The 27,254-nt window shown below is 38.4% G+C and overlaps 1 protein-coding gene across 1 annotated transcript in view; it reads right to left on the bottom strand.

Annotated features, from left to right (window-relative positions):
• MAP3K13 (mitogen-activated protein kinase kinase kinase 13) overlaps positions 1–21,515 on the bottom strand; it is a 102,244-nt gene extending 80,729 nt beyond the window's left edge. Inside the window, exon 1 of the mRNA XM_067738321.1 lies at positions 21,242–21,515. The gene's annotated coding sequence lies outside the window, so the exon portion shown is untranslated. The remainder of the gene's footprint in view (positions 1–21,241) is intronic.
• Positions 21,516–27,254: the final 5,739 nt, after the last annotated feature.

Raw genomic sequence — 27,254 nt, 5'->3', positions numbered from 1 at the left:
TATCCTTAGTTTGTTGATGAGTATTAGCCTTTTCTCAAGGGTTATTTTATCATTGTCCTTTGTCTCTTTCATGTTCCTCCTAAATCTACCACCTAGCTCCTTACCCTCCCCCCACACCACACATGAATAATCTCCTGTCCTTCCCTCAACCCAAGCATGTTCCTTCCTTCATAATCCTGTGTCTTCCATGAGCCACTTTTGAGCCCTCCTCAAAAAAATCAGTGATGGCTAAAGGATGTAACCGAACACAGATAACAAACTACTTCTTTCATTTAATGCCAAATCCATATTCCCATTAGCTATTTATACCTTTATTGTTTCATTACTTTATTTAAACTTTAAGTCATCCGAATAGGACACTACTTCTGAGTTCTAATCATCATCAAAAATTAGGATTGTCTAATGTGGGCAACATCGTTCTAAGGCCTTTTTGAAAAGCTACTATTTTCATGAATATCAGAGTAGATTTTGCATTGACCCTCAGAACTTAGGCCCCCAGGGAAAATGATTCTGATTCTGCATAATCTTCAAGAGACAGAAAGGACAATTGTGCAAGTGTAAGAAGGAAGTTAGTACTGCAATTCTACAAACCTTTCATGAGTGCCAGGTGCATGCTAGGTGCTGTACTGTGCTTCTTAGAAGCCATATGAGGATATAAAGGTGTAAAGAGGGCATCCTCTTTATTTTTTGGCATGCCTTACATATTTCGTAATTTTTAAAAAAATGGTCCCTTCTCTTTGGAACTCAAGTCCAGCAGGGAAGACGGCACAAACACAAATGAAGGCAGGCCATGATACATGCTTATAATAGGGGTACAAATTACCATGAGATAATAAATAATAGATTAATCTGCTTTTGAGGAACAAGAGTCTGGTCATCTATCTTTATAAGGATATGAGACCAAAAGTTTGAAAATTGGGAAGAATATGTATCTTTCTCACTGATACATCTGATAAGCCTTAAAGAAATATTTTTGAATCTACAACTGGAAAGACACTAAGTCTAGCCCATTGGATCACAGGCCCAAAGCTGCTGCCAGGTCCTCTTATTTTTATTTTTTTAAAATTTATTTATTTTAATTAATTTATTTTTGGCTGTGTTGGGTTTCCGTTGCTGCAAGAGGGCTTTCTCTAGTTGCAGCGAGCGGGGGCTACTCTTCGTTGCAGTGTGCAGGCTTCTCGTTGCGGTGGCTTCTCTTGTTGCGGAGCACGGGGCTCTAGGCACATGGGCTTCAGTAGTTGTGGCGCGTGGGCTCAGTAGCTGTGGCTTGTGGGCTCTAGAGGGCAGGCTCAGTAGTTGTGGTTCACGGGCTTAGTTGCTCTGTGGCATGTGGGATCTTCCCGGACCAAGGCTCGAACCCGTGTCCCCTGCATTGGCAGGCGAATTCTTAACCACTGTGCCACCAGGGAAGCCCCCCGCTGGTCCTCCTTCTAAGGCTCTTGGTTATTTTTCGGAACAGATAGCATTGCTTGTCAGGGTTTTACACCACACCATTTCCAATGCTCCTTCCCCTCCAGTGTGTCCACCTTGTACCTCAAAACCCTCTCAGAGTCTGTCAGCCTCTCCCATCATAGCCAATCAGTGTACAGTCCTTCCCTTCACTACCACCCTTCCCCCACTCCACACACAGGCCAAGGGGTGATCCTAAAGCTTCCAGCGTATAATTTCACAGGACAAAAAGGTTGCAGATTCCCTTTAAGTGCGGTCCTTCCAGAAGGCAGGGAAAGGCCAGGCAACCTTTCAAAGTGCCCCTGGCATATGGGCAGGCTCTACTCCGTGTCATCCACATTGCCACTGACAGGCCTGGGACCAAAGCCTGACAGGAATATAAAAAAGCCCCTGGCTCCAGTCCACTCTACAACCCTCATGTCAGGCAGAAAAATGTGTTTTTTGTGTCTTTTTGGTCATATGACTTAGATATAAGAACCAGACTGATGACTTCCTTTTCCCTCCTCTAAAAAGGAAAGCAAAAAAAAAAAAAAAAGTCCTGTTTAAAGCAGGGAGTTTCTCATTAAGTTTAAGGAGATATTTATACATAATTAAAAGGAAAGATTTAGATTTTCTCTATCAAAATCAAAATAAATTTATCTATAGTATAACACAAACATTTGCTATGCTAAAATATGCTGCATCTAAAGCATTTATACACTGCATAATAGCATTTAACACTACTCAGCATTTACGACTTCAGTAATTTTGCAGTTTAATGATTTGGAAAAAAGCTACCAGGAGTCAGGAGTCCCAGCTGTGTCCTAAATTAACTGTTTGGCCTTGGGCAAGTCACCAAACCTCTCTAGGCCTCAATTTCCTCACCTGCAAATTGAAGGAATTGGACTAGAATGGTCTCTAAGGTCCCTTTTAGCAACTGAAAAAGTATTCTGTGAGTGTAAGGAATCAGAACAATCCAACAATGGAAAAGGATATCTCAAAACTGATTTGTTCTCCCCATCTCTGGAAATGCTCGATGTATCAGAGAAATTATAATATTCCTGCTTTGGTACAGAGGATTGAACCAAATGACCTCTCCTATGTCTTTCAACTGGAAGATTCTGTCATTTTACAAATTAGTTCTAGAGACCATAAAACAACCAGAGAATGAAATTAAGTGGAGGAGGGGAACACCATCTAGGTACAGCAAATGTTTGCTGTTACATTAACAGAGTAATGACAGGTATAGCAAGTCACTGTGTAGCTAACATGAACTGTTTGCCTTGGGCCAGGTTGCTAGGTGGTGTAAATAACTCTGCAAACACAACACCTAGCAATAAAAAGGTCTAAATGCCTTCAGTCACTCCAAAGTGAGCATATAGAGTTTCTTCAAGTAAAGCCTCTGATTGTCAGTCAGAAAAACTAAGGGAAGGAGGGAGGAAGTTCTCAATGGGCTCTCATTTGTCTGGGCGCAGACACTTCCTACACTGATGTGCTCCACTGGCCCACGTTCTTAGGGCCATATAACAAGAGGGTGGCAAATAATAACAATAATCACTGCGTTATCTTACATTTATACGTGGAGTTGAGTTTCCAAAGTAATTCCATCTATTTTAATCTCCTTTGAGCCTCATAATGGCCATGTGAGGTGAGCAGACCAGGTATTATTGACCCCTCTGAGAAAAATTAAAGCTTACCAAAGTTTAGTAATATTCCTTTTCCTCAAAAATGAGAAACTGATCAAATCCTTATTATATCATTTTCAAGTCCCTTTAATGCTTTTGTCATAAGAGGTCTGCTAGGATCTATGGATCTATTTATGATTTCATTATATTTGCATATATTCAGGAAATGACAGAGGAATATAATATTGTTATGGAATTTCAGGAAATATCTTTTAAAAAGGAAACCAACAATAACAATCCTGAATTGTAATGCTGTTTTAAAAAGCTGACAGAAATAGATGTTGAATTAGAAATGCCTCCTATATCCGAGAAATAATAAAGGGGACCAAAAAAAAAAACTATAACAAACCAAATCCAATTTAAGTTGTAATCTAGCAATGTGATTCTGGAAACACATAGTGGAAAAGGTTAGTATACTGGGCAGATAGAGAAAAGTATTTGAAATAGCTGATAAATAAGCATATCAAGAAACAAAGATCTTTCTAAAGAAATTATATTGAAAAAACTAAATTTGGATTAATCAAGAATTAGGCAAAGGAGCTAAATTCTAAATATAGCCCCACTCAAATAAAGGCAGATTTTGGTATAGGCTAAGCATATAAAAGCTTTAAGCTTTGGAAGAAAAAAAATGGCAATATCTGTTAAGGCACCTATTATGCTTATACTTTTAATACACTTTATCTCATTTAATCTTCAGACCTTCATAGAAGTCAATATTATCATCATTTTATAGATGAGAAAAATGAGGCTCAGAAAGGTTAAATAACTTGCCCAAGGTTACACAGTTAGTAGATGGCCTGTTAGGTCCATCTGATTTCAAACCCAGTCTTTTTAGAAAGTTACTTCTTAGAAAAAGTATATCTTTTACAGTTATATTTAGTTACTGGAAATATGAGATATTAAAAGATAAAAAATACCTTTTCATCTTTCCTAATAATTGGTAGGCTGAAAATTCCATGAGATGTTATAATTTAAATCACGCATCCTAGTGACATGAGCTTTAGAATCAGAAGAACTGGGCTTGAATCTTAGAATCCTTGCCTAAGCAGCTACACAAACTAGGGTAAACCCTTGAGCTCTTTAGGCCATAATCCAATATATTAATCTTTCATTGTATATATTTATGAAAAATAATTGCTGGGTGTTTTGCTAGGCATCCCAGGGATAGAAAGATACATAAGACATGGTTCTCTGTCTTCAGAGTTTATTTTCATTAAATCAATTTAGTTAAATCAAAATCACCATCTATATTTTTAATCTTCAACATTCTTTTAGGCTTCTACTCCAAGTAAGGAGGTACATAGGAACAAGTGCCCAGAGGGACATGGGATAAATGAAGAGTTCTAACACTGACACTAGAGATCACAGGACTACTGGGAATAATTCTTCAAACCTTGTAGCCAGCTAATCCCACCTTGCATAACATTCCTGTCTCCTTTGTTACTGCCCAAGATGTAACTATCTCTGGTTTATAGTCTCAGTTCTGTATTTTTCTTTGCATCCTCTTCCCTGACCCCATCTTCCATCATCCTTTCCTTCCAAAACTTGGCCACTGTAGTCTCCTGTTCAATCTTCAACATCGTGACTGAATGTTCCCTCACCCCTTTGAATGAATGGTTAGAGTTGACTTCTCTCTCTCTTTTCCTCCCTGCTCACCCTCACTACATTCAACTAATCACCAAAATCCTGTGGACATTTTCTTGTCAGCGAAAATTGTCAGAGACTTTGAAATGAGAAAAAAGACAGCTGGGTATCCGTGCCTAGGGCACCATCCCCAGTTTATGTGAGACTTTCCTTGTTTTTGAGATATTTACAACACTGAAAATTGTAGCACACATCTAGTAATGCAGCTGACCCTTGTCCAGAAAAATGCAAATAAATTGTATCTGGTGAAATGCAATTGATTATTAATGCCCTGTGGATACTGACTTGTTTCGCCCCTAATTGCACAGCCATTTCAGCCTTTCACCACTCCTTATTGCCTACCTACAAGTATGGTCTTTGAATTTTCTTTATAATGTCCTACTGGTTCCCTCATTAACTAATGGGTTAAATAATAACCTTGACATATATTCATTTTATATGTGTATGAATTGTTTTACCCTTTAAAAAAGTATCCTTTAATATACTGAGTATCTCTTTGAATTTGTGCACTTCTCTCCATTGCAATAAGCCTTTCTAGCACAGGTCAGCATCATTTTTGCCTAGCTTATTTTGACAATCCTCTAATTTTACCCTTGTCTCCAGTCTCTCCGTCCTATTCCATTCTCTCCATAGCCAGAGTGCTTTTTCTAGACTGTAATGCTGAACATATTTCTCAACTTTGTAAAATCTCCGGCTCCTAGCATAAAGTTCAACCCTCTTGGCATGATTTGCTTCTCTAGCCTCAGGTTTGGCAGAGCCCTGCAATTCACCAGCCAGACTCAATTCAGTTCTCTGAATTCACTGCCTTCTCTCTCACCTCTGGAATCTAGCACTTGCAGTCTGCTTTGCATGCAACACATTCTGTACACCTGTCTCCACCCAACTCTTGCTTGTTCTTTAGGGTTCATGTCTGTCATCACTTCCTTCCTGAATCCCTCAAGTCTGGGTTGATGCTCCACTTTTGTCCTCCACTAGCAGCCTGTATGCCTTCACCTCTTTACCTCTCCCCTAATAGCACATACCACTGTATTATAATTGCTCTTTAACTATCTCCTCTGCTAGTCTGTAAATTCTGTGAGGGCAGGTGACATGACTAGGTTGTTCACACTATATCCCCAGTACATGGCATAGCAACCAGCATGTAGTAGTCATTCAAGAACGTATTCTGAAAGCTGAGTTCTCTGTATGGTCCCAGGATAACAAACTTCCCTATACAAAGCCTTCTCAAGGACCATGACTCCTCTTGCCCCCACGTTCCCAATGAAAAAAGGACCGGTTATGCTCAAATAGAATGCACTTCAGTTTATTTAGGCTTTTATTTTGTAAAGTCAGAGCAAAATTTTTAACTCATCGGCTTTTTAAATGTGAAACGGTTCCATAAAATGGCCATGCCTAGAGGCGATGAAAGAGGGTTTTGTTTTACTTCTTCTATGACAGAAAAAAGGGAATGGGAGTAGAAAAAAAGCATGAGAAAGAGAAAAGACCAGAATCACGAGAATTGGCTACAGTATACACTGATGGGTCCTACCTATTGCCCAGCCATTCTTTTTTTTTTAAATCTCCTGAATTCTTCTTACCCAAGCAATATTAAAAGTTACAGGATAAATTTTGAAAATAGTAACTTTGTAATAAGGCATAGAAGCAGCATAATATAGGTTTATGTCCTGTAGTATTTTACATTCTTTTTCTTCTTTGTTAACTGATGTTTCTTTAGGTCCTGCGTTTGATTTATTCTTAAACAAAGCCCTGAATTTATTATTCCACCTTAAAAAGAAAGAAATTCTGACACATGCTACAACATGGATGAACTTTGAAGACATTATGCTGAGTAAAATAAGCCAGTCACAGAGGATAAATATTGTATGATTTCACGTATATGACGTAAGTAGAGTAGTCAGACTCATAGAGGTAGAAAGTAGGATGCTGGTTGACAGGGACTAGGGAGGGAGGGAAATGGGGAGTTATTCTTTAATGGGTACAGCAGTTCAGTTTCGGAACACGAAAAAGTTCTGGAGACGGATGGTGATAACAGTTGTATAACAATATGAATTTACGTAATGCCACTGAATTGTATATTTTAAAATGGTTAAAACGTAAATTTATCACAATAAAAAGAAATAAAGAAGGGGGAATATATCCTGTCTGTAGCCTTGAAACTGAAGTAACTGGCAGCTACTAGTAGGAACCCTGGACAGACTAGGGTATGTAGAATAGCACTGTTAATGAAGTTGCAAAAAAGAAAAAAAGTGTAAAGTGATTTAGAAGAAACTTATTAGTTAAAGCTGAAGGCTAAAACCTTTCACAAGAATAAAATCCTGCTCTGTATTTAGTAACAATGAAGTGTTCTCTTAAGATTGTCTATAAGAACACCCATTCTTACATATCCTTTAAGAAAAATGTCTTCACTATGAAATCTTACTCAATTCCCAAGTAAGGAAGCAGTACAGAGGCATAGAAAAGAGTTTGGATGCTGGAGCCTGACTATCTGAAACTGAATGCTGGCTCCACTTTGAGGAATTTACCATCTTTTTGCTTTGGTTTCATCTGGAAATTAGGGACAGTAATAATAGCACCTACCTCAGAGAGCCGGTGTGAGGTTTAACTATGTAAAGTACAGTTTCTGGCACATGGGGAGCACAATATTGATGTTCACTATGGTTCTTGTTCCATTGTCACACTCACATCCTGTGTGCAGTGGTGCTCACGGTGGGCTCTGGGACCTTCTGGGGATCCCTGAGACCTCAGGGGGGTTGTGAGGTCAGAACTATTTTCATAATAATGAGATATTATTTTCCTTTTTCAGTCACACTCTCTCACAATTCCATAAATTCTTATAGTGGAATTTCCCAGTGGCTACTATATGCCATTTGATATTATAATAGATTGAAAGCAGAAGCTAAGATGAGAATCCAACTACCATCTACGAAGTCAGACATAAAAAGATTTGCAAAAGTCTCTTCTCATAATGCCACTTTCCTCACAAAACTGTTGGTGGTATGGAAATTACAGTTACTTTTCATAAAAAAAGTTATGTGAATGTGTAATGGTTTTAAAAAAATAAATTAGTATTAAAATTTTTCTCAGTTTTAATTTCTACTATAGTAAATATAGAAGATACAACTCACATAAACAAAAGCCCTTTGAGAATCTCAATAATTTTCTTGGTCCTGAGCCAAATAAGTTTGAGAACCACTGTTCTATTATATATTACGGTGTATGTGTCAGTCTCTTCAAGTAGACTGTATTTGTGGACAGCAATACAATTTTTCTTTCTTTCTTTTTCTCTTCTTTCTTTTTCTTTATAAAAAATTTCCCAGGGGCTTCCCTGGTGGCGCAGTGGTTGAGAGTATGCCTGCCGATGCAGGGGACACGGGTTCGTGCCCCGGTCCGGGAAGATCCCACATGCCATGGAGCGGCTGGGCCCGTGAGCCATGGCCGCTGAGCCTGTGCGTCCGGAGCCTGTGCTCCGCAACGGGAGAGGCCACAACAGTGAGAGGCCCGCGTACCGCAAGAAAAAAAAAAATTTCCCCAGGTATTGACTGACAGCCTTTTTATTTTTATATGTCAGACCATCAGCAAAGCGAATGAAGCTAACATATAGTAGCAGCTACCATTTATTTGGGGCTTAGTGTTTCTTACGCACCGTGCTCAGCCTTTCATTTAACACTCATTAGGTTCTAGAATTACCCCTATTATATACATGGTGGAAACTTAGAGACATTAAATAACTTAAAGGCATAGATAGCTAATAAATGGACCTGCCAGGACTCAACTCTCTGACTTTAGAAGCCAAGCTCTTAACCATGTCAAAAGAGTGGAAAAATGCAGAGAAATTAGAAAAGCTATAGTTAGGCAAGACAAATTATTTACAAAGCATGGTTCCAGTAGTCTCTATCAAGTAGCTAGTTTACCTTTGCAAGGGGTTTGTAAGTCTGGTTTTCTCCTGGATATTCACATTGTGACTTGGAACAATTTTTATTTGGTTTAACACAGAGAGCATACTCTCTTATACTAAGGTTAATAAGATCTTTCCTAAGAAGGTCAGCTCCTCAACCAGAATGTATTGCCTCTGTCTCTTAAGGAGGTGAATAGGTGGTACCTCTTAGTACCTTATGTCTCTGAAAGAACTAGTAAGACACAAATTTTAAAGTGTAACATTATAAACCTAACATAACAATATTATAAAAATTGGAGAAATAAAGAAAAAATTACTCTTTCACCTTAACTCAAAAAAGGTTGGTGTACTTCCTTCAATTTTTCCCTCGAAAAATTTTAAACATAACTCGAATTGTGCTGTACTTGAAACTTTGTCTCCTGTTTCTTTTCTCTTACAACTACATCATATATATTTTTCATATTGATCAAAGAGATTTCGTCACCATCATTTTTAAAAGGCAGCATATATTCTGTCAGTTGATTATTAACTGTAGTTACTCTTGTTATTCGTGATAGTTATGTTCTATATAAAGTCACCATGAACAATGAATTAGTGAATACTGAACCGTTGCTTCTTGGAGAAATATAGGGTTAGGTTTCTGTGAGCCTCTGGACACAACATTTTCATTAACTGATCAATACACAACTTTGCTTTATGTGTGTGTCTGTTTAAAGACACTTTATTGATATACATTGTTGATTCATTGACATTGAACTCACAGCCAACAGCACAATAATTCATGCCTAAATGAAGCTGATTTTCTTAGCACATCATGGCCTTCATAAGAACTCCAGGCAGCACTTCAACACTATGCTTGGGGGCTCTTTTAAATAGAGAAATCACCAACAAAAAGCACACAAATGCAAAAACCAGGGCACTAAATCGACTTCAAGAAAGACACTTGTTTACAGTATGAGCTCTGAAACAAGCAGGCAGAGACAGTCACCTTATTCCACCTCAGCTGGGAGTGTGTACTTCAGACCACTCACATTTTTCACTGCTCTACACATGTTTGCAAATGACCTTTTGTAAAAGTGCTGCAAGTATTGATTTGGGGGTTAAAAATAAATTTTAGTGAGCAGGTGAGTTCACAAATATGGAATCTGTGAATAATGAGTATCAACTGTATTTCCCTATTATTGAACAGTTAGGCTATTTCTTTCTCTTTCTATGAAAATAATGCTGTGATTAGTTTATGCATAAAACTTCTTTTAGGAGTACTTCCTTAGGAACAGGGCTAGTTACAATTTTGATAGATCCTGCTTATTGCAGTAGCTCTTGGAGTAGCTCGTGCCAATTCTTCAATACAAAGTGTTGTCCTAGGACCAGGAGCACCAGCATCACCTGGGAGCTGATTAGAAATGCTGACAAAATCACCCCAGACTAAGTGAATCAGAATCTGGTGTTTAACAAAATCCTCAGGTGATTCCCATGCACATTAAAATTATGAGAAGCTCTCCTATAAATCAAGGATTCTCAAACTTTACTATGCATTAGCGTCACCTAGCCAGCTTGTTAAAACAGATGCCTGACTCTACCCCCAGCATTTCTGATTTGGAACATCTGGGGAGGGACCTGAAACTGCATTTCTGACACATTTCCAGGTAATCCTATGCTCCTGGTTCTAAGACCACACTTTGAGAACCACTGCACTAGCTGGTTCATGAGTAGCTCTCCAGCAGGATTAATGTTTTTAAATTGCTAATGCATCTTATTTTTGTAGAAGGGAGGGAAAATAGAATCAATTTATAGCTCATCAAAAAAAAAAAAAAATCCTTCTCACTGTATAGGGCCAGGGTTTGTGGAGGCAGGTAAGCCAGCCAGGATGGTTAGACCTAGTCATGGTTGGTGGGGGAAGGCTACTGTGGATGGATCAACTGAGAAACAGAAAAAGAAGAAAAAGTTTTTTCTCTTCTTATTTAGGCACCTCCCTATAAAAGAATCTATAATTTAAGTACCTGGAAAAATTCCTAATGAATAGTTTTTCATAAATTATATTTTATTAATTACATCCCCAAATAAGAGAATATGGTAAAAAGTGTCAAAGAGATTTTTTTTTTTTACTTCGAGTTTCCTGTGGTGAAAAATAATATGTGTACAGCAATGAAAGGATAGGTCCCAAAACAAGGTCCCAAAGCTTAGTGTTTTTAGTCTTTGGCAAATCTTTGGCTATGACTCAGGAATACACTGGAGATTTCTTTTTAGAAGATAGAAGACTTGAGACTACAGTTTCCTCACCCTGAATCTTCATGTCCAGCCCAGTCAATTCAAACACATAATTATTCTCCAGCATAAACACATTTTTGGGAACAAGCCATATGCCTTTCAGGTAAATCACGATTACCATTTCATATTGCTTATGAACTTGGCAAAGTTTTAAGGCAGTACAGTCTCCTAGATAGGTACTTCCTTGGAGTGCCTTCCTTTTCCTTAACCTGGGACCCCTTTGCCCTACCTTAATAGTGAGGTTCTCTTGGTCATTCGTCTTTACTTTCCAGGCCTGGTCCAAGGCTATTAGAAACTGGGTGGCTAGCAGCTCTTTGTTTTTAAAACCATTCCAAGTCCTTTCAAATAGTTAGTAGGAAAAAGACAAAGACAATCTGTGACAAAAGCAGTTGACACTAACAGTTAAAAACATTAATCCTGGGCTTCCCTGGTGGCGTAGTGGTTGAGAGTCCGCCTGCTGATGCAGGGGACGCGGGTTTGTGCCCCCGTCCGGGAAGATCCCACATGCCACGGAGCGGCTGGGCCCATGAGCCATGGCCGCTGAGCCTGCGCGACCAGGGCCTGTGCTCCGCAACGGGAGAGGCCACAACAGTGAGAGGCCCGCGTACCGGCAAAAAAAAAAAAACAAAAAACAAAAAACAAAAAAACCCCATTAATCCTGCTGGAGATCTACTCATAAACCAACTAATGAAGTGGTTCTCAAAGTGTGGTTCTAGAACCAGGAAATAATTGGTGAGTAATTAGTAAAATGCTTAATCTTATACTCAAAGGTGTAAGATTCAGTTAAAAGATATCCTTATCAATGAAGATAACCTTTTGATCAAAGGGGAGCAGGTGATGGGAAGTGAGTGCTGTTTCGATGCGTTATGGTAGAAGCCCTGAATGGAGAAAAGATCATATAAAGGATTAAGAAAACATAAAGTATTATGTGATTAATTTTCTTTCTCCAAGAAATCTACTCTGGTCTCCAGGTCTCTGAGAACACATAAGGATTAGATTAGGACCTAGCTTTGATGATTAACACAAGCAGTATAAAGCAAACGTTCAGTTATTTTTGATTAGACAAACAGACGGAAGGGGTTCTGTTCAAAAACGGCCATACATAGGAGGGGGAGGATGAGGAGGAAGGAGGGAGAACCTGGCAAAACAGTAAAATTTCTTTTCAAATTGGCTCTTGAGCCCCAGCAGCTGCAATATCAGGTGGGTATTTCCCAGGAGTTTTTATGCTTAGCAAAGGTTTAAAATGAGTCTGTAATTTAGGTCTAGCAGTGACTGGAAATATCCAAAGGTATGTTGCATCTGTTTCTTCTTAGCATGCATATATATTTGAATTTGTTATGTGAGAGGAAATAATTGGTGAGTAATTAGTAAAATGCGTAATCTCACTTTAATCAAAAGATTATTTTCTCTGGAAAAAGCAATCATGGCTTTGTGTTTTGGTGGGCTTCATCTCACTAATCTCAAATCTCCCAATTCTCCACGGTTATGCACGTTTGCAGATAGCCTAATGCGTCCCATTAAAGGCAGGAGGGAGAGCTACTAGAAATGCAGGCACAGTGCCTCAGGGGTAATAAGAAGCCTCGGAGGGCTTGTTTGGTAAATTGAGCCCTCTTTAGTTATAGCAACTGTGACAGCCCTCTTTAGGACACTAAGAGTCTGTTTCAGTCTGGGTCTCAGATCCATTCTCTTTGGTTTAAGGTGAAAACTGCTGGCCTGGCTGCCACCTGCCTGGGCAGGTGAGCCATCAGCACAGCCACAGTCTCCCTGGGCTCTGCCTCCCTTTTTCTCCATCACCTTTCTCCACTCCTTTGTCTTTGGCTATTTCCTAAGCCATTCACTTTTTTATTTTTAATTTATTTTTATTTTTGGCTGTGTTGGGTCTGTTGCTGCATGCGGGTTTTCTCTAGTTGTGGTGAGCGGGGGCTACTCTTTGTTGTGGTGCGCAGGCTTCTCACTGCGGTGGCTTCTCTTGTTGCAGAGCATGGGCTCTAGACGCGCGGGCTTCAGTAGTTGTGGCCCGCGGGCTCTAAAGCGCAGGCTCAGTAGTTGTGGCACACAGGCTTAGTTGCTCCGTGGCATGTGGGATCATCCTGGACCAGGGATGGAACCCATGTCTCCTACATTGGCAGGTGGATTCTTAACCACTGCGCCCCCAGGGAAGTCCCAAGCCGTTCACTTTTTATCAACTCATTTTTTCACTTCTCTGGCCTTTTGGAATCCAGAATTTCATGAAAATGTCCTCCTAGTACTGCTCAATTCAGATATGACCCCCAGCCCAGGAACTCACAGTATAAATTAGCATATTGAAGACAATTACTATTGGTCAGTGGGAAGTCCTACATTGCCTTTCCTTAAATTTTTTAAATAATTAAAATTGCAGTTACTACACATTCTCTTAGGGTTTCCCTGCAATACATGATTGCTTTTTGTAAGATGTTTTTAACCACACTGCTACACATATAAGTATTGTTACTAAATGGAACCACTATATGAAATTATTGTAGCTGTTAGGACTAGACATTAGGCCTCTCTGCTTGACTATTATACAAATGAAAAAGGATATAAGAAAAAATTTAGACTGAAAGAAGTGAGCATAAAAATGAAAAGGGGGTTTTCTGTTTTATAATTGAAAAAATTTTCTCTGACAAAATCTGCAAATTCAAAACACCAATCCATCAAACAACTTGTTATTTGGAGAACTGTGAAAAGAATAATTTTCAAAGGCTAGCAACTCTCATACAAAATAACCAAATCTTATTTTTTCAAAGCCTAGATATACCAATTATGAATTTAGTGGGTCTTCATTTTCTTATTCACTGCAGTCTTTCATTCTTCATCACACTTCAGCCTGAATTAGAGAATCATAGGAGGTAGTGAGAGATGGACAGAAAGAGCCAATATGATAAGTTTTGCTTCTTCTTTTTTTTCTTAATTTATTTATTTTATTTATTTATTTTTGGCTGCGTTGGGTCTTCGTTGCTGCGCGGGCTTTCTCTAGTTGCGGCGAGCGGGGGCTACTCTTCATTGTGGTACGCGGGCTTCTCATCGTGGTGGCTTCTCTTGTTGCGGAGCACGGGCTCTAGGTGCACGGGCTTCAGTAGTTTTGGCACGCAGGCTCAGTAGTTGTGTCTTGTGGGCTCTAGAGCACAGGCTCAGTAGTTGTGGCGCATGGGCTTAGTTGCTCCACAGCATGTGCGATCTTCCTGGACCAGGGCTCGAACCCATGTCCCCTGCACTGGCAGGCAGATTCTTAACCACTGTGCCACCAGGGAAGCCCCAAGTTTTGCTTCTTAAGAGCACTAATAAAAGTCAGATTAAGGAAAAGTCTACAAAACACAACCAGCCTGAGGTTATTAGATTATCTGTTGCCACATGCCCTATTAGCCCAGACCACCAAATCACTAGTCTAATGGAAAATTTCTCTTAACTACAAAGAACAATGGTCAAGACAACTTCCTCATACAGAGGAAAATCTGAAAGTGATTTAACCTTTCTATGTCGCACCCAGATATCTCCACCTGAAACACTTCTGACGCTTTCTCCTCCTCCACTGTAGCAGCATCCCATGGGGGTTAAACTTCTATAAAAGTACTATGAAAAAATTGGAATAAAGGTAGATTAACCAGATTGCCTTACAAACTGTCACTTGCCCATCTGATGTAGGTAATAACCAGATTTTAAGAATCTTAACAATGTTAGGGTTAGAAAGGACATTTGAGATCACTAAGAACAATTTCTTCATCTCATCTATTAAAACCAAAGCTGAGGGAAAATTTCAAAAAGCTGAGAGAATTGGAATCTTGCCAAGGATGATCTGAAACTGCTACACTGGCCCTTACAGTCTTAGTACAATTCTTCTTCCATTGCATCACTGTCTCTTACAGCAGGTAAATAGAAAACATGTTGATTTTATCCATTTTAATATAAGTAACCTTTTAGATAAAGAAAGAAGGCAGGTGAATGCATAACAGATCCTCATTAAAAACTTTACTATACACTAAGGCTTCAATTCGCCCTCTGTTCAAGGAGGTGCATGAGAATCTCCTGCTAAAGTGTAAAAAGCAAAAGGAGTCTGCAGTATTCCCTACACTGATGGTTCTCTGCCCATTTCATCTGAATGCTAGAACACATCCTCCTTGTTAACTATCCCTCATCACGCAGTGATTCTCAGTTGTGACATTATGGAAGGACACAACCCCTTACCCCCACTATACATAAACACACATACTTAGAAGGATCTATCCTAATAGGGCAGCAAGCAAAGTTTGAAAAAGTTTCCCAAGCACCATCCCTGCCCTGGCCTCCATCCAGTGGAAAAATCACTAATCCAAAAAAAAAAAAAGTACTCATCCAATAAACAAACGTTTATGAAGTGTCTACCCTGTGCCACGAACAGGGTATAAAGTGCTTAACAAGAGTTAACACTAGGGCTTCCCTGGTGGCGCAGTGGTTGAGAGTCCGCCTGCCGATGCAGGGGACACGGTTTCGTGCGCCGGTCCAGGAAGATCCCACATGCCGTGGAGCGGCTGGGCCCGTGAGCCATGGCCGCTGAGCCTGCGCGTCCGGAGCCTGTGCTCCGCAACGGGAGAGGCCACAACAGTGAGAGGCCCACGTATCGAGTTAACACTAAATACTCACTCTGAGTTTTAGTACTTAGAAGCTGCTGTCTTTATATACCCAAAGTGCCTGGCATGGTCAGCCACCATCCCCTCAGTTTGATGGCTCCTTAATCTCCTTGAGGAATCTATATCTGCACATAAACCAAATGATGAAAAGGTCCCTTTTTGATTTTACCCCACCCCTACTCTCTGCTCCCCTATCTTTATTTTTCTCCTTAACATTTATTAAGTTAATAATAAACATAATTTACTTATTCATTGTTTGTCAGCCCCAATAAAATAAGCCTTCAAGAGAGCAAGAATTTTTGTCTATTTTTTCTCTTGCTGGGTCCCCAGTACCTAGAAGTATAGTAAATGCTCAATAAATATTTGTTGATTAAATGAATGCCAACACTTCTACACCTGCCAAGTCCATTTGATATATCCTCGCTTCTACCCTGGTCTCCCCACCATTCCCTTCAATCATTCTCCCATGTCCAGTATATTGGCCTCTGTCCTCTACAGAGGACAGAGGACCTCTACAGGTCCTTCCTGTCAGCTACATCTAGGCAAAGTACAGCCAGCCTGGGCACCATGATTAGCTAACACATGATGATTTTCATTCACCTCACCCTCTTATCTTCCACTGCACCTGCTGCACCAACACTTAACCCTATATTACTCCCATTGTCCAACTTATCTTACTGTTTGTCCAGTCCAGAGCATTGCTAGAGAAGATTTAGATTCATGCTAGACTGGACCAATCTCAATGCATGGTAGGACTCAATGCTCAAAATTCATGGTATACAGAAGAAAGAGAATGGGATTAAGAATTAGAACTGGGGGGACTTCCCTGGTGGCGCAGTGGTTAAGAATCCGCCTGCCAATGCAGGGGACACGGGTTCGAGCCCTGGTCTGGGAAGATAGCACATGCTGTGGAGCAACTAAGCCCGTGCACCACAGCTGGTGAGCCTGCGCTCTAGAGCCCGCGAGCCACAACTACTGAGCCTGCGTGCCACAACTACTGGAGCCCGTGCACCTAGAGCCTGTGCTCCACGACAAGAGAAGTCAACGCAATGAGAAGCCCGCGCACCGCAACGAAGAGGAGCCCCCGCTCGCCGCAACTAGAGAAAGCCCGCTCGCAGCAACAAAGACCCAACACAGGCAAAAAATGTGTAAAATTAGAAGAAAAAAAAGGGGGAGCATTAATTAAAAAAAATAAGAATTAGAGCTGGGTTTAAAAATTGCGTATAATGTACACTACCTGGTGTCTGGCTGAGTCAGCAACCTTTATGAGGCTGTTTTCTCATCTGTAAAATGGGAGTGGTAGTATTCACTTCATATCTTGAGGATTATATTTGAAATGAAATAATGTACGTGAAAGCTCCTAGCAGATTTACAGGCATGTAAAAGTTGCTTAGTAAGTGTTAGCTCCTTCTCTTCCTTTAATTTAACATATTTCACTAACCTCTGATGATGCCCTCACTCTTTGAAAATGACTAACATCTACTTAGCAAGAAAATCAAAACTTTCTGGTATGAATCTTAATTTTCTTCTTTTCTCTCCTTTCCATATCAGAATTCTATGTCTTCACTCATCCTGTCTCCCGATTCAGAAATAATGTCCCTCTTCTTTTGTAAGACTAACCCTCTATCCATACCAATAGTTTTCATCCCTGGCTGCACATTAGAATCATCTGCGGAGCTTTTGAAAAATGCAGATGTCTGGCCCCCACCACAGACCAATTAAATATGAATCTCTGGAGGCGGGAGCATGGCATCAATATTTTTTTTAAGTTCCCTGGTAGTGTGCCAAGACAAGTCAGTGGGGGAAAGAACAATCTTTTCAACAAATATTGCTGGAACTAGATATCCTCATTCAAAAGAATGAAGTTGAACCCTTCCTTATACCATTGACAAAAATTAACTCAAAATGGATCACAGACCTAAATGTAATAGCTAAAATTTTAAAACTCTTACAAGAAAACATAAGAGTAAATCTTCATAACCTTGGGTTAGGCAAAGCCTTCTTAGATATGACACCAAAAGCACAAGCAACAATGACAAAAAATAGATAAACTGAACTTCATCGAAATTAAAACATTTGGTGCTGCAAACAATATCATAAAGAAAGTGAAAAAGACAACCCACAGACCAACAACAAAAAAATCACAAACCATATACCTGATAAAGAACTTGTATCCAGAATATATAAAGGACTCTTAAACTCAATAATAAAAGGATGAATAACCTACTTTTTTAAATGAGCAAAGGATCTGAATAGATATTTCTCCAAAACCACAATGAAATTCCACTTTAAACTCATTAAGATTGCTCTTACCAGAAAAATGGATAATAATAGTTGTTGATGAAGATGTGGAGAAACTGAAACCCTCATACATTGCTAGTGGGAATGCAAAATGGTGCAGCTGCTTTGGAAAATGGTTATTGGAAAAGTCTGAAAATATTAAACATATAGTTATCATATGACCTAGCAATTTCACTCCTAGGTATATACCCAAAAGAAATGAAAACATATGTTTACACAAAAACTTGTACACAAATGTACATAGAAGTATTATTCATACAGTAGACAAAAAGTGGAAAAAACCCAAATGTCCATCAACCAATGAATGGATAAGTAGCATGTGGTATAGCTATTCAATGGAATATTATTCGGTGATAAAAAGGAACGAAGCACTGATACATGCTACAACATGGATAAACTTTGAAAACCTTGTACTAAGTGAAAAAAGCTACAGTTCCCCCTCGAACAACATGAGTTTGAACCGTGCAGGTCCACATATACTCAGATTTTTTTCAATAGTAACTACCACAGTACTATACAGTCTGTGGTTGGTTGAATCCAAGTATGTGGAAGAACTGCAGATACAGAGGATGAGTATAAATTACACTCAGATTAACCCCCCCTCACACATTGTTCAAGGGTCAACTGTAGTCACAAAAGACCATACACTGTATAATTTCATTTATAAGAAGTGGTCAGAATAGGCAAGTCTATGTGTAGAGAAAGTAGATTAGTGGTTGCCTAGGGCTGATAGTTGAGGGGAAATGAGGAGTGACTGCTAATAGGTATGGGGTTTCTTTTTGCAATGATGAAAATGTTCTAAAATTGATTGTGGTGATGGTTGAACAACTCTATGAACATATGAAAAACCACTGGCTAGGAAAGAGAGACAGAAAGTTCCCCAGGTAATTCTAATCTTAATGTCTATTTACAGAAACCAATTTCTGAACCACAACACTCAAAGTGTATATGGTATTTTACCTTCTAGATTCCTTAGGGGTAAAGATGGCATCTTCTAATTCTTTCTCTCTCCCATATCCTTAAGGAATAATAATGGACACAGAGCAGGAGTATGATATCTTTTAAATGACTTTTTTTAAGTAAAAGAGTGTTCTTGGTGAATGGTTTTTTTAAAATTTTAATCAAAATTGTAAAGAGTCAGGCTGCCACCTGGCAGAACTGATCATCTTGGCTATCTTGATTCATTTAAATGCCCCAAGCAATTAATTCAGCTATAGCACATAGAGAGATGGTAAGCAGACAGTGCAAACCAAACTGACCGGTTCTGCCATTCAAAGTATGGTTGTTTCACCATATAACAGTGGATGTGGCCGCTGGCCCTTAGGAACTATTCTTTTGACAGCTCCCCAGGACACAGCTCTGGTTTGACTGACTTTGTTTACTAAATAAATTAATTCCTACTTCTGGAGTAGCTTCAATTTTTAAACAGAAAGCCATCTATTGACAGTCACTGATACACAGGATTTTATTGTTTGATATTAAACAATTAAGAGTTATTGTTTTTTTCCCTACAAGTACACCATACATGAAAATAAATATAATCTAGAATACAGCCACTAGGAGTGGAGAGAGGGGGAGATTCTATATCCACTCTGTGCCTTAAAGGGATAGCTTTACTTTAATAAAACCAAAAGGCAAACTGTATTTCTTTCATGGAAATTAAGCTCTCTTTGGCAAAATGTATATAAAAGAGTCTGATGAACATTTCCTAAGATGAGTTTAATTATGGAAACACATTTTTTAAAAAGTCATAAGGATTCAGTCTTTTGATCTAGCAGTGACCTAGTAGACTTTAATAATTTAAACTAACTTCGAAATTGCTACTTTCAATAGAGGCTCTGAAGGTACATACACAAAAAATGCTGAAATAAGTCTAGATGTTTACAAATATAGGGAATTTTGTCATTTATTCAACCCAGCAGATTAAAAAGTAGCAAAATATGACACCATAGTTATCTGAGCATAGGACAAAAATCTGGTTTACAATCAGGCAGAAGTTTTCCCTTCTATAACTCTAGTGAGTTCAAATGTACTCAGGAAAACAAAATGAATGAGGGGAATGTCAGATGAGAAATAAAAAGAAAATTCTAAATCCTCAGGTAATTTTGAAATGAAATGAGTTTACAGTTGGAAGATTCATTAATAAGAATAATTCAAAAGATAGCATTAGGACCATAATTTAGAAGTCTTGTTTCATGAGGAGATTATAATCTGAAAATCTCAAAACTAAGAATTGATTATACAAGGTAAACAAGACAAGGCTAAATGATAAAAAAATAACAAGACATTTTGTGTTCTCTCTCACTAGAAGGAACAACCGGGTACATGCTGCTGCTAGACTATAAACTGCTCTAAGTGAGGCAGTTGGAAAATGCTATTAGATTATATGGGTTGAGGAGCTGCCCCAGGGGTAGAACATGTCACAATGTCACATCCCTCTTCTTTACTACCACAACTTTCACCAGAATCAACCAGAGCCTTGGAAAACAAATTCAGTCACAAAGACTAACTTTCTGTTAAAACTCCAAGCAAACTATCAAACCAACTTAATACCTGGAACATATCAGAAGTTTTCTGTGTTCCCCAGACACAGTGGAATAAACGATTTTCAGTGGGAAGTTCATCTTAGAAAAATGCTCATGAGCATTTCTAGGCATATAATTATGGGATATACTAAGAAACCACTTCTTAGTTTTCATTAGGGGATATTTAACAAATCAGAATTTAAGGATAATTCCCCTTTTGCCTCTGGTGCAGGCTTTAGGTTTTTGAAAACGTAAATAAAATGTACAGAGTGACATAAAGAGCTATAAATATGTATGCATATACGACTACAGCTCCCATAATAAAAGCTTTTGGGAAGAAAAAAAAGATTGAACTGGTATTCATCTTCCCCAAACTGCAATCCCAAGATATTGACTGTTATACAATTATGAAACAAAGGCAAGGTCAAGGGTGAGAAACAACAGAAAGGACGGCAGAAAGGAAGACAAGTGCTCATCAGGCTAGAACCTGCTCTGTCTAGCTGGCCCGGCTTTCTCCAGCACCTTTCTGGTACCAGTTCTGGGCTTCTCCTGTAATACAATTCACATCATCGCTCAGAGGGATGAATCTCCCTTTAAGGAAAGCCAAGCCAGCATCCAGAGGTAACGTGCAGAACCGTAAATGAAAAATGTCCACGTCTAGCAGGCAGACAAGCAAAGGAAAATCAGCTGTCAGTTTCAGAGGCTCCTAGCTGTAACGGGGTTTCAGGTTTCTCTTTGCTTCTGTCTGTCTCTCTCATCGTGTCTCCTTCAATAATATCAGTTTTCTAATCACCTCAAATCACAAATACATTCTCCATCTGTCCTTGTGAAATAAATGCTGATGAAACAGAAAAACAGTGCGATACTCACAACAATGAAGAATTCCTACACATGCCGTTCCATTTTCTTGCTTTAAAAAGATGTAAGGTTAATTTAAAAAGCCTTGCAGAATTAGAAAAATAAGGGGGAGGGGGATTCTACCCACACAATCCTCCCTCCCACCGCAAAGGAGCCCGAAGGCTTGCTGACGTCACAGATTCATGAATGGATGTAAATTGGGCTGGTTTAGGATTCCGCACAGACTTCGCTGTGGTGTGTGCTGTGAAAAAGAAAGGGAGGGTCCAGAGCAGCCCCGGCCAATAGACTTCAGGCAGTCATGGCCTGCCTTCTTTCAGAAGGAATCTGGTCACAGAATAAACAGAGCCCACCAATCAGGGCGTCTGCCAATGCCTTAGGACAGACTGGCAGCCTGAGGAGGGAGGGTGTGTGTGTGTGTGTGTGTGTGTGTGTGTGTGTGCGCGCGCGCGCGCATATGTGTGTGTGTGTGCAAGCGCTGCAATAGTCATGAAAACATTATTATTGCTACTGAATGAGGGCAGACTGGCAGCCTGAGGAGGGAGGGTGTGTGTGTGTGTGTGTGTGTGTGTGTGTGTGTGCGCGCGCGCGTATGTGTGCGTGTGTGTGCAAGCGCTGCAATAGTCCTGAAAACATTATTATTACTACTGAATGAGGGAATCAGAATTTTGGTGAACTCAGTGCATGCATATAGAAGATATCACGATCTTTTATTCATTAGAGCTATTTTCTTTAACCCTTTTCTTGCTGTTCAACAATGTGCCTGATCTGATGTGATAAAAACAAATCAAAGTCACAGTTTCTAAAACTGATGTCCAGTAGACAAGTATGCCCTGCACACCAAGACTTGTAAAAGCAAAATAGTAGAGAAATAATAATGGGAATAACAACCTAGCGATTAAGGAAATAGGTAAGAAAATATTACATAAGTGTAATTGTTTGGTAGAACAATATCACCTTGCTGACATTTGCGATGAATCAAAAGTGGGTGTGGAAGAGTAATTTACTGCTACATTTAAATAAGGTAGGACATTTCCTCATTGGTTTATTAAACTTCTGACATTCAATTAAGATGCAGCTCCAAAAGAGCTGTTAATGTCTCTTTGAGCTAATTTTTGTTTTAGTAAGATGTCTTATTACTAATAACAAAACAGCTATAATTAAATTCACCCAAAGAGCTCATGATATTAAAAAAAATTTTCTTATTTAAAAAATTTTAACAGCTTTATTGAGGTGTAATTGCTATACAAAGAACTACTATATTTAATGTGTACAATTTGATAAGCTTGGAACTATGCAAATACCCATGATACCATAATCACAGTCAAGGTAGTAGAAGTATCTATTTCCCAGAGTTCCTCATGTTCCTTTGGGTTTTTTGTTATTGCTGATATTTTTGTTAGTTTTTGTGGCAAGAACATTTAACATGAGACCTACTTTCAGCAAATTTTGAAATGCACAATAAAATACCGTATTGTTAGCTATAGGCACTATATTGTACAGCAGACCTCTAGAACTTATTCATCTAGTATAACTGAAACTTTATACCCATTGAATAACAAGTCCCCATTTCCCTCTCCCCTCAGGCCCTGGAAACCACTATTGTATTCTCTGCTTTCATGAGTTTGACTATTTTGGATAACTCGTATAAGTGGAATCAAGCAGTATTTGTCTTTTTTGTGACTGGCTTATTTTACTTAGCTTAATGTCCTCCAGGTTCATCCATGTTGTTGCAAATGGCAGAATTTCCTTTTTAAAGGCTGAACAATATTCCATTGTACATACAGTATATACATTTTCTTTATCCATTCATCTGTCAATGGACACTTGGGTTGTTTCCATATGTTGGCTACTGTGAATAGTGCTGCAATAAATATGGGAGTGCAGATATCTCCTTGAGATCCTGATTTCAATTCTTTTGGATATATACCCAGAAGTGAGATTGCTGGATCCTATGGTAGTTCCATTTTTAATTTTATGATAAATCTACATACTGTTTTTCATAGCTGCTGCACTATTTTACATTCCCATCAAAAGTGTACAAGGGTTCCAATTTCTCCACAACCTTCCCAACACTTGTTATCTTTTTAAAAAATAATAAACCATCCTAAGAGGTGTGAGGTGATATCTCATTGTGGTTTTGATTTGCATTTCCCTGATAATTAATGATGGTAAGCACCTTTTCATATACCTATTGGCCATTTGTATGTCTTCTTTGGAGAACTGTCTGTTCAAGTTCCTTACTCATTCTTGACATCAGTCTTGGCAATAATTTCTTGAAATGACACCAAAAGCAGAGGCAACAAGAGCAAAAATAGACAAGTGGGACTATATCAAACTAAAAAGCTCCAGTCAACAGAATGACAAGGCAACCTACAGAGTAAAAGAAAATATTTGTAAACCAGATATATTGTCTGATAATGGGTTAATTTCCAAAAAATACAAGGAACTCATACAACTCAGGAGCAAAAACAAAACAAAACAACCCTCCCCAAAAAAACAACAAAAAAACTTGTGACATTGTTTACTTTTTTTTTTAGCTTAGTATCGTCAACAAAATTTTTAAAATTTTATTGGAGTATAGTTGATTTACAATGTTGTGTTAGTTTCTGCTGTACAGCAAAGTGAATCAGTTATACATATACATATATCCACTCTTTATTTTAGATTCTTTTCCCATATAGGTCATTACAGAGTTATTGAGAAGAGTTCATTTTTTACTCTTCATTTTAAATTTTTTCAAAGTTACACAGAAATGGAGATTAATATAATTTATTGCCCTGTATCCCATCATTTCACTTCACAATTACCAATACTTTACTAATACTGATCATAACTTTTTTGAACTTGGGGAATGACCTTAAATCCTTGAAACTGGAACAAGGTGGTTAATATAAGGCCTTGGTTATAAGGTGTCCAGTGACCAAGAACATTCTGAACAGATATCTGCTCTCTCTCTCAATCAGATTATTTGTACAGCTGAGAGAAGGAGAGCGGTTGCCTGTTTCTATGTGGTTATAAAGGGTTCAAACCTGACACTAGTAAGCACTGCTCACTGCTTACCCCACTTGGGGGAAAAAAACACCCAACTTCCCAGGACTATTTTATACACAGGAAAGATGTTCAGTATATTGTTCTATATATTCAAGCAATAAAATATCACTGGCAAACAACATATTCAACAAATTTCTCTAAAGGAGCTTATTGTGGTATGTCACTATGGAAAAGATAGACCAAAGAAATTTACCCATGCGAGATGGGTGTGCTCAGGACCAATGTAGTACTGGTACATTCCTAGTAGGTCTGAGTGCACCACACTAATCTATATCAATCAATATGTCCATGTACCAGGATTATTTTAGAACCCACAAATGGAAAGAAGATGAATATACATCTCTGTTTCCTTCAACAGCAATCAAAGCCAACCAGGATACACTGGAAGAATTGGATTTATTAAAAAAAACAAAGAACAAACACTTCCAAATAATACAGACTAACTAATACAGGCAACCTCTTTGTGGAACATGTCAATAAGATGGCCAAATCTGTTACAGAAGCTAACATGTTGCCTGTAAGGTTTGAGAGCAACATCACTACTCAATCAAGGATCAGGGTAGGTTTCTGAAGCAATTCAACAAAACAGTATATAAATGCTTCTAATAACAGCCACCTAAGATATTGGTTTAATATGTAATCTGGCAAATAAAAATTAGCTGGCTCTACAGACTTGCCATTTTAGTAAGATGAACTTAGTCTGGGTTAGCATGCCTCCGTAGAGCACAGAAATACCAACTGGGCCAATAAAAACTTCTCTATGTCAAACATCGTGGGAAATCATTGGGAGGATAAGCTGTATCCCCAAATTACAGAAACTGCACAAGTTATTCTTCAAGGAGGCCAATGTTGTTTTAGGGACAGAATTTGGAAGGTAGGGAAAGGGGGCCATGAAAAATGTACATCCTAGAGCAATACTTCCTGAGAACTTCTTGTGATGATAGAAATGTTCTATACTTTGCACTGTCTCATACATTAGCATTTGAAATGTGGCTAGTATGACTGAGGAACTGAATTTTAAATTTTATTTAATTTAAATTGAAAAATAAATAGTCACATGTGGCTAGTGGCTACTGAATGGGACATTGCACCTCTAGAGATATTAAGCCAAGTCCCATAGTCACAAGTAATTTTTTATTTCAGCACGTGGGCATACTAAGTGTGGAGTACTACAAAGCCATTATCAAGGTGAGTAAGCTCTTTAAAGAACCAAATGAACCTCTTCAAATTTCAATAATGACTAGAAGATGACTGGTCTCCTTTCCCAAGAAGATATTCAAAACTCATTATTAGGAAAAAATTTAAGAATAGAAGTTAAGGTACAATTATTCTGGCATAAAAATATGAGCTATTCTAGAGTTGGTTTTGTTCTTGAGAAAAAAAAATGTGTTTTTTTTAAAGGAAAATGACTCAGTTAAGCCAGAACCTAAGAGAAGTTAAAGTATTATGATCCAGTGACAATTTTTGTCATAAACACCAAGAAAAAGAAGGAGTATGACGACCTCAGTGCTAATGCATGAAGATTCAGATTTCCTTCACAGGCACCAATGTGGTTAGAAGCTAGTAAAGAGATCTGGGTTCAAATCCTGACTCTGTTATTTATTAGTTATGTAAGTTCAGGTAAACCTGAGTGTCAGTTTCTCATTATTAGAGGGAGGATGAAATGTACAGTGTGGGGAATATAGTCATTAATAATGTAACATCTTTGTATGGTGACAAAGGTGGTCAAAAGGTACGAACTTCCAGTTATATGATAAATAGGTACTAAGGATGTAATGTACAACATGATTAATATAATTAACACTGCTGTATGTTATATATGAAAGTTAAGAGAGTAAATCCTAAGAGATCTCATCACAGGGGAAAAATGTTTTTTCTTTTTTTTCTTTTGTATGTATATAAGATGATAGATATTTACTAAACTTATGTGGTAGTCATTTCATAATGTATGTAAGTCAAATCATTATGTTGTACACCTTAAATTCATACAGTGTTGTATGTCAATTATATCTCAATAAAACTGGAAGAGGAAAAATAAAGTGGGGATAATAGGCTATGCCTATTACGTGAAAGTTAAGTAAAATAGCACATGTAAAAACTTCAGTACAGGGACTTCCCTGGTGGCGCAGTCGTTAAGAATCTGCCTGCCAATGCAGGACACATGGGTTCGATCCCTGGTCCGGGAAGATCGCACATGCTGCGGAGCAACTAAGCCCGTGTGCCACAACTACTGAGCCTGCGTGCCACAACTACTGAAGCCCACATGCCTAGAGCCCGTGCTCTGCAACAAGAGAAGCCACCGCAATGAGAAGCCTGTGCACCACAACAACAAAGACCCAACGCAGCCAAAAAATAAATAAATAAATTTATTTAAAAAAAAAAAGATTATCATACTAAGTGAAGTAAGCCAGACAGAGAAAGACAAATATCAAATGATATCGCTTATATGTAGAATCTAAAAAAAAAAAAAAAAAAGATACAAATGAACTTATACGTAAAACAGAAACAGACCCCACAGACATAGAAAACAAACTTATGGTTACCAAAGGGAAAAGGGGGGGGGGAACCTGAAACTAACACAACATTGTAAATCAACTATATTTCAATAAAAATAAATTAAAAAAAAAATAAAGTCAGTGACTTTTATCAATTTTTACTATATATCAACTATTATGCTAAGGGCCCCATATAAATACCTCAATTAATACAATGATTTGCGTAGGTATTTTGATCCCCGTTTTAAGATTTGGAACGTGAGACACAGAAAAGCTAAATAATTTGAAATCACAAAGCCAGTTTAAAAAAAAAAAAGGGCAGCAGTTTCCAGAACCTATGCTCTCATTATACTAGTCTGTTTGTAAGAGAAAAATAACTTGACTGGGAGTCTCAAACAAAAAGCATCCAAACAACTGGATATGTTTTCAGAGGAATATGTATAATCAACCATTTTAAAAGTTATGCTACAGTAGTTATT

This window comes from Pseudorca crassidens, chromosome 5, assembly GCF_039906515.1.
Source record: "Pseudorca crassidens isolate mPseCra1 chromosome 5, mPseCra1.hap1, whole genome shotgun sequence".
In the NCBI taxonomy this organism is placed as follows: Eukaryota; Metazoa; Chordata; class Mammalia; order Artiodactyla; family Delphinidae; genus Pseudorca; species Pseudorca crassidens.
The sequence above is the reverse complement of the archived record's forward strand: the minus strand, read 5'-3'. Positions and strand labels throughout refer to the sequence as shown.